This window comes from Dendrobates tinctorius, unplaced genomic scaffold (assembly GCF_039654945.1).
Source record: "Dendrobates tinctorius isolate UK_male_01 unplaced genomic scaffold, ASM3965494v1 ptg000168l, whole genome shotgun sequence".
In the NCBI taxonomy this organism is placed as follows: domain Eukaryota; kingdom Metazoa; phylum Chordata; class Amphibia; order Anura; family Dendrobatidae; genus Dendrobates; species Dendrobates tinctorius.
Window position 1 is genome coordinate 3,692,322 of NW_027361835.1, and position 9,490 is coordinate 3,701,811.

Sequence of the window (9,490 nt, forward strand, 5' to 3'; positions counted from 1 at the left end):
CACTAGATCCTTATACAGGGGTATAATGAGGCCTCACTGTACAGGAGAGACCGGAGCGAGGAGCAGGGGCCTGATCACAAGAGCTGACAATCTGAGGACACAGCAATGCTGAATAACAGTCTACACTGCGTCACTAGATCATTATACAGGGGTATAATGAGGCCTCACTGTACAGGAGAGACCGGAGCGAGGAGCAGAGGCCTGATCACAAGAGCTGACAATCTGAGGACACAGCAATGCTGAATAACAGTCTACACTGCGTCACTAGATCCTTATACAGGGGTATAATGAGGCCTCACTGTACAGGAGAGACCGGAGCGAGGAGCAGGGGCCTGATCACAAGAGCTGACAATCTGAGGACACAGCAATGCTGAATAACAGTCTACACTGCGTCACTAGATCCTTATACAGGGGTATAATGAGGCCTCACTGTACAGGAGAGACCGGAGCGAGGAGCGGGGGCCTGATCACAAGAGCTGACAATCTGAGGAGACAGCAATGCTGAATAACAGTCTACACTGTGTCACTAGATCCTTATACAGGGGTATAATGAGGCCTCACTGTACAGGAGAGACCGGAGCGAGGAGCAGGGGCCTGATCACAAGAGCTGACAATCTGAGGAGACAGCAATGCTGAATAACAGTCTACACTGTGTCACTAGATCCTTATACAGGGGTATAATGAGGCCTCACTGTACAGGAGAGACTGGAGCGAGAAGCAGGGGCCTGATCACAAGAGCTGACAATCTGAGGAGACAGCAATGCTGAATAACAGTCTACACTGTGTCACTAGATCCTTATACAGGGGTATAATGAGACCTCACTGTACAGGAGAGACCGGAGCGAGGAGCAGGGGCCTGATCACAAGAGCTGACAATCTGAGGAGACAGCAATGCTGAATAACAGTCTACACTGCGTCACTAGATCCTTATACAGGGGTATAATGAGGCCTCACTGTACAGGAGAGACCGGAGCGAGGAGCAGAGGCCTGATCACAAGAGCTGACAATCTGAGGACACAGCAATGCTGAATAACAGTCTACACTGCGTCACTAGATCCTTATACAGGGGTATAATGAGGCCTCACTGTACAGGAGAGACCGGAGCGAGGAGCAGGGGCCTGATCACAAGAGCTGACAATCTGAGGAGACAGCAATGCTGAATAACAGTCTACACTGCGTCACTAGATCCTTATACAGGGGTATAATGAGGCCTCACTGTACAGGAGAGACCGGAGCGAGGAGCAGAGGCCTGATCACAAGAGCTGACAATCTGAGGACACAGCAATGCTGAATAACAGTCTACACTGCGTCACTAGATCCTTATACAGGGGTATAATGAGGCCTCACTGTACAGGAGAGACCGGAGCGAGGAGCGGGGGCCTGATCACAAGAGCTGACAATCTGAGGACACAGCAATGCTGAATAACAGTCTACACTGCGTCACTAGATCCTTATACAGGGGTATAATGAGGCCTCACTGTACAGAAGAGACCGGAGCGAGGAGCAGAGGCCTGATCACAAGAGCTGACAATCTGAGGAGACAGCAATGCTGAATAACAGTCTACACTGCGTCACTAGATCCTTATACAGGGGTATAATGAGGCCTCACTGTACAGGAGAGACCGGAGCGAGGAGCAGGGGCCTGATCACAAGAGCTGACAATCTGAGGACACAGCAATGCTGAATAACAGTCTACACTGCGTCACTAGATCCTTATACAGGGGTATAATGAGGCCTCACTGTACAGGAGAGACCGGAGCGAGGAGCAGAGGCCTGATCACAAGAGCTGACAATCTGAGGAAGCAGCAATGCTGAATAACAGTCTACACTGCGTCACTAGATCCTTATACAGGGGTATAATGAGGCCTCACTGTACAGAAGAGACCGGAGCGAGGAGCAGAGGCCTGATCACAAGAGCTGACAATCTGAGGAAGCAGCAATGCTGAATAACAGTCTACACTGCGTCACTAGATCCTTATACAGGGGTATAATGAGGCCTCACTGTACAGGAGAGACCGGAGCGAGGAGCAGAGGCCTGATCACAAGAGCTGACAATCTGAGGAAGCAGCAATGCTGAATAACAGTCTACACTGCGTCACTAGATCCTTATACAGGGGTATAATGAGGCCTCACTGTACAGGAGAGAGCGGAGCGAGGAGCAGGGGCCTGAACACAAGAGCTGACAATCTGAGGAAACAGCAATGCTGAATAACAGTCTACACTGCGTCACTAGATCCTTATACAGGGGTATAATGAGGCCTCACTGTACAGGAGAGACCGGAGCGAGGAGCAGGGGCCTGATCACAAGAGCTGACAATCTGAGGAGACAGCAATGCTGAATAACAGTCTACACTGCATCACTAGATCCTTATACAGGGGAATAATGAGGCCTCACTGTACAGGAGAGACCGGAGCGAGGAGCCGGGGCCTGATCACAAGAGCTGACAATCTGAGGAAACAGCAATGCTGAATAACAGTCTACACTGCATCACTAGATCCTTATACAGGGGAATAATGAGGCCTCACTGTACAGGAGAGACCGGAGCGAGGAGCAGAGGCCTGATCACAAGAGCTGACAATCTGAGGAAACAGCAATGCTGAATAACAGTCTACACTGCGTCACTAGATCCTTATACAGGGGTATAATGAGGCCTCACTGTAAAGGAGAGAGCGGAGCGAGGAGCAGGGGCCTGATCACAAGAGCTGACAATCTGAGGAAACAGCAATGCTGAATAACAGTCTACACTGCGTCACTAGATCCTTATACAGGGGTATAATGAGGCCTCACTGTACAGGAGAGACCGGAGCGAGGAGCAGGGGCCTGATCACAAGAGCTGACAATCTGAGGAGACAGCAATGCTGAATAACAGTCTACACTGCATCACTAGATCCTTATACAGGGGAATAATGAGGCCTCACTGTACAGGAGAGACCGGAGCGAGGAGCCGGGGCCTGATCACAAGAGCTGACAATCTGAGGAGACAGCAATGCTGAATAACAGTCTACACTGCATCACTAGATCCTTATACAGGGGAATAATGAGGCCTCACTGTACAGGAGAGACCGGAGCGAGGAACAGGGGCCTGATCACAAGAGCTGACAATCTGAGGACACAGCAATGCTGAATAACAGTCTACACTGCATCACTAGATCCTTATACAGGAGTATAATGAGGCCTCACTGTACAGGAGAGACCGGAGCGAGGAGCCGGGGCCTGATCACAAGAGCTGACAATCTGAGGACACAGCAATGCTGAATAACAGTCTACACTGCATCACTAGATCCTTATACAGGAGTATAATGAGGCCTCACTGTACAGGAGAGACCGGAGCGAGGAGCAGAGGCCTGATCACAAGAGCTGACAATCTGAGGAGACAGCAATGCTGAATAACAGTCTACACTGCATCACTAGATCCTTATACAGGGGTATAATGAGGCCTCACTGTACAGGAGAGAGCGGAGCGAGGAGCCGGGGCCTGATCACAAGAGCTGACAATCTGAGGACACAGCAATGCTGAATAACAGTCTACACTGCATCACTAGATCCTTATACAGGAGTATAATGAGGCCTCACTGTACAGGAGAGACCGGAGCGAGGAGCCGGGGCCTGATCACAAGAGCTGACAATCTGAGGACACAGCAATGCTGAATAACAGTCTACACTGCATCACTAGATCCTTATACAGGGGTATAATGAGGCCTCACTGTACAGGAGAGACCGGAGCGAGGAGCCGGGGCCTGATCACAAGAGCTGACAATCTGAGGAGACAGCAATGCTGAATAACAGTCTACACTGTGTCACTAGCTCCTTATACAGGGGTATAATGAGGCCTCACTGTACAGGAGAGACCGGAGCGAGGAGCCGGGGCCTGATCACAAGAGCTGACAATCTGAGGACACAGCAATGCTGAATAACAGTCTACACTGCGTCACTAGATCCTTATACAGGGGTATAATGAGGCCTCACTGTACAGGAGAGACCGGAGCGAGGAGCAGGGGCCTGATCACAAGAGCTGACAATCTGAGGACACAGCAATGCTGAATAACAGTCTACACTGCGTCACTAGATCCTTATACAGGGGTATAATGAGGCCTCACTGTACAGGAGAGACCGGAGCGAGGAGCAGAGGCCTGATCACAAGAGCTGACAATCTGAGGACACAGCAATGCTGAATAACAGTCTACACTGCGTCACTAGATCCTTATACAGGGGTATAATGAGGACTCACTGTACAGGAGAGACCGGAGCGAGGAGCAGGGGCCTGATCACAAGAGCTGACAATCTGAGGAGACAGCAATGCTGAATAACAGTCTACACTGCGTCACTAGATCCTTATACAGGGGAATAATGAGGCCTCACTGTACAGGAGAGACCGGAGCGAGGAGCCGGGGCCTGATCACAAGAGCTGACAATCTGAGGACACAGCAATGCTGAATAACAGTCTACACTGCATCACTAGATCCTTATACAGGGGTATAATGAGGCCTCACTGTACAGGAGAGACCGGAGCGAGGAGCAGGGGCCTGATCACAAGAGCTGACAATCTGAGGAGACAGCAATGCTGAATAACAGTCTACACTGCATCACTAGATCCTTATACAGGGGTATAATGAGGCCTCACTGTACAGGAGAGACCGGAGCGAGGAGCAGAGGCCTGATCACAAGAGCTGACAATCTGAGGAGACAGCAATGCTGAATAACAGTCTACACTGCGTCACTAGATCCTTATACAGGGGTATAATGAGACCTCACTGTACAGGAGAGACCGGAGCGAGGAGCAGGGGCCTGATCACAAGAGCTGACAATCTGAGGACACAGCAATGCTGAATAACAGTCTACACTGCGTCACTAGATCCTTATGCAGGGGTATAATGAGGCCTCACTGTACAGGAGAGACCGGAGCGAGGAGCAGGGGCCTGATCACCAAGAGCTGACAATCTGAGGAGACAGCAATGCTGAATAACAGTCTACACTGCATCACTAGATCCTTATACAGGGGTATAATGAGGCCTCACTGTACAGGAGAGACCGGAGCGAGGAGCAGGGGCCTGATCACAAGAGCTGACAATCTGAGGACACAGCAATGCTGAATAACAGTCTACACTGCGTCACTAGATCCTTATACAGGGGTATAATGAGACCTCACTGTACAGGAGAGACCGGAGCGAGGAGCGGGGGCCTGATCACAAGAGCTGACAATCTGAGGACACAGCAATGCTGAATAACAGTCTACACTGCATCACTAGATCCTTATACAGGACTATAATGAGGCCTCACTGTACAGGAGAGACCGGAGCGAGGAGCAGAGGCCTGATCACAAGAGCTGACAATCTGAGGAGACAGCAATGCTGAATAACAGTCTACACTGCGTCACTAGATCCTTATACAGGGGTATAATGAGGCCTCACTGTACAGGAGAGACCGGAGCGAGGAGCAGAGGCCTGATCACAAGAGCTGACAATCTGAGGACACAGCAATCCTGAATAACAGTCTACACTGCGTCACTAGATCCTTATACAGGGGTATAATGAGACCTCACTGTACAGGAGAGACCGGAGCGAGGAGCAGAGGCCTGATCACAAGAGCTGACAATCTGAGGACACAGCAATGCTGAATAACAGTCTACACTGCGTCACTAGATCCTTATACAGGGGTATAATGAGACCTCACTGTACAGGAGAGACCGGAGCGAGGAGCGGGGGCCTGATCACAAGAGCTGACAATCTGAGGACACAGCAATCCTGAATAACAGTCTACACTGCGTCACTAGATCCTTATACAGGGGTATAATGAGGCCTCACTGTACAGGAGAGACCGGAGCGAGGAGCAGAGGCCTGATCACAAGAGCTGACAATCTGAGGACACAGCAATGCTGAATAACAGTCTACACTGCGTCACTAGATCCTTATACAGGGGTATAATGAGACCTCACTGTACAGGAGAGACCGGAGCGAGGAGCGGGGGCCTGATCACAAGAGCTGACAATCTGAGGACACAGCAATGCTGAATAACAGTCTACACTGCATCACTAGATCCTTATACAGGACTATAATGAGGCCTCACTGTACAGGAGAGACCGGAGCGAGGAGCAGAGGCCTGATCACAAGAGCTGACAATCTGAGGACACAGCAATGCTGAATAACAGTCTACACTGCGTCACTAGATCCTTATACAGGGGTATAATGAGGCCTCACTGTACAGGAGAGACCGGAGCGAGGAGCAGAGGCCTGATCACAAGAGCTGACAATCTGAGGACACAGCAATCCTGAATAACAGTCTACACTGCATCACTAGATCCTTATACAGGGGTATAATGAGGCCTCACTGTACAGGAGAGACCGGAGCGAGGAGCAGGGGCCTGATCACAAGAGCTGACAATCTGAGGAAACAGCAATGCTGAATAACAGTCTACACTGCGTCACTAGATCCTTATACAGGGGTATAATGAGACCTCACTGTACAGGAGAGACCGGAGCGAGGAGCAGAGGCCTGATCACAAGAGCTGACAATCTCAGGAGACAGCAATGCTGAATAACAGTCTACACTGCGTCACTAGATCCTTATACAGGGGTATAATGAGACCTCACTGTACAGGAGAGACCGGAGCGAGGAGCAGGGGCCTGATCACAAGAGCTGACAATCTGAGGAGACAGCAATGCTGAATAACAGTCTACACTGCGTCACTAGATCCTTATACAGGGGTATAATGAGGCCTCACTGTACAGGAGAGACCGGAGCGAGGAGCAGAGGCCTGATCACAAGAGCTGACAATCTGAGGAGACAGCAATGCTGAATAACAGTCTACACTGCGTCACTAGATCCTTATACAGGGGTATAATGAGGCCTCACTGTACAGGAGAGACCGGAGCGAGGAGCGGGGACTGATCACAAGAGCTGATAATCTGAGGAGACAGCAATGCTGAATAACAGTCTACACTGCGTCACTAGATCCTTATACAGGGGTATAATGAAGCCTCACTGTACAGGAGAGACCGGAGCGAGGAGCAGAGGCCTGATCACAAGAGCTGACAATCTGAGGAGACAGCAATGCTGAATAACAGTCTACACTGCGTCACTAGATCCTTATACAGGGGTATAATGAGGCCTCACTGTACAGGAGAGACCGGAGCGAGGAGCAGAGGCCTGATCACAAGAGCTGACAATCTGAGGACACAGCAATCCTGAATAACAGTCTACACTGCATCACTAGATCCTTATACAGGGGTATAATGAGGCCTCACTGTACAGGAGAGACCGGAGCGAGGAGCAGGGGCCTGATCACAAGAGCTGACAATCTGAGGAAACAGCAATGCTGAATAACAGTCTACACTGCGTCACTAGATCCTTATACAGGGGTATAATGAGACCTCACTGTACAGGAGAGACCGGAGCGAGGAGCAGAGGCCTGATCACAAGAGCTGACAATCTCAGGAGACAGCAATGCTGAATAACAGTCTACACTGCGTCACTAGATCCTTATACAGGGGTATAATGAGACCTCACTGTACAGGAGAGACCGGAGCGAGGAGCAGGGGCCTGATCACAAGAGCTGACAATCTGAGGAGACAGCAATGCTGAATAACAGTCTACACTGCGTCACTAGATCCTTATACAGGGGTATAATGAGGCCTCACTGTACAGGAGAGACCGGAGCGAGGAGTAGAGGCCTGATCACAAGAGCTGACAATCTGAGGAGACAGCAATGCTGAATAACAGTCTACACTGCGTCACTAGATCCTTATACAGGGGTATAATGAGGCCTCACTGTACAGGAGAGACCGGAGCGAGGAGCAGAGGCCTGATCACAAGAGCTGACAATCTGAGGAGACAGCAATGCTGAATAACAGTCTACACTGCGTCACTAGATCCTTATACAGGGGTATAATGAGACCTCACTGTACAGGAGAGACCGGAGCGAGGAGCAGGGGCCTGATCACAAGAGCTAACAATCTGAGGACACAGCAATGCTGAATAACAGTCTACACTGCATCACTAGATCCTTATACAGGGGTATAATGAGGCCTCACTGTACAGGAGAGACCGGAGCGAGGAGCAGAGGCCTGATCACAAGAGCTGACAATCTGAGGACACAGCAATCCTGAATAACAGTCTACACTGCATCACTAGATCCTTATACAGGGGTATAATGAGGCCTCACTGTACAGGAGAGACCGGAGCGAGGAGCAGGGGCCTGATCACAAGAGCTGACAATCTGAGGAAACAGCAATGCTGAATAACAGTCTACACTGCGTCACTAGATCCTTATACAGGGGTATAATGAGGCCTCACTGTACAGGAGAGACCGGAGCGAGGAGCAGGGGCCTGATCACAAGAGCTGACAATCTGAGGAGACAGCAATGCTGAATAACAGTCTACACTGCGTCACTAGATCCTTATACAGGGGTATAATGAGGCCTCACTGTACAGGAGAGACCGGAGCGAGGAGCAGGGGCCTGATCACAAGAGCTGACAATCTGAGGAGACAGCAATGCTGAATAACAGTCTACACTGCATCACTAGATCCTTATACAGGGGTATAATGAGACCTCACTGTACAGGAGAGACCGGAGCGAGGAGCAGAGGCCTGATCACAAGAGCTGACAATCTCAGGAGACAGCAATGCTGAATAACAGTCTACACTGCGTCACTAGATCCTTATACAGGGGTATAATGAGACCTCACTGTACAGGAGAGACCGGAGCGAGGAGCAGGGGCCTGATCACAAGAGCTGACAATCTGAGGAGACAGCAATGCTGAATAACAGTCTACACTGCGTCACTAGATCCTTATACAGGGGTATAATGAGGCCTCACTGTACAGGAGAGACCGGAGCGAGGAGCAGAGGCCTGATCACAAGAGCTGACAATCTGAGGAGACAGCAATGCTGAATAACAGTCTACACTGCGTCACTAGATCCTTATACAGGGGTATAATGAGGCCTCACTGTACAGGAGAGACCGGAGCGAGGAGCGGGGACTGATCACAAGAGCTGATAATCTGAGGAGACAGCAATGCTGAATAACAGTCTACACTGCGTCACTAGATCCTTATACAGGGGTATAATGAAGCCTCACTGTACAGGAGAGACCGGAGCGAGGAGCAGAGGCCTGATCACAAGAGCTGACAATCTGAGGAGACAGCAATGCTGAATAACAGTCTACACTGCGTCACTAGATCCTTATACAGGGGTATAATGAGGCCTCACTGTACAGGAGAGACCGGAGCTAGGAGCAGAGGCCTGATCACAAGAGCTGACAATCTGAGGACACAGCAATCCTGAATAACAGTCTACACTGCATCACTAGATCCTTATACAGGGGTATAATGAGGCCTCACTGTACAGGAGAGACCGGAGCGAGGAGCAGGGGCCTGATCACAAGAGCTGACAATCTGAGGAAACAGCAATGCTGAATAACAGTCTACACTGCGTCACTAGATCCTTATACAGGGGTATAATGAGACCTCACTGTACAGGAGAGACCGGAGCGA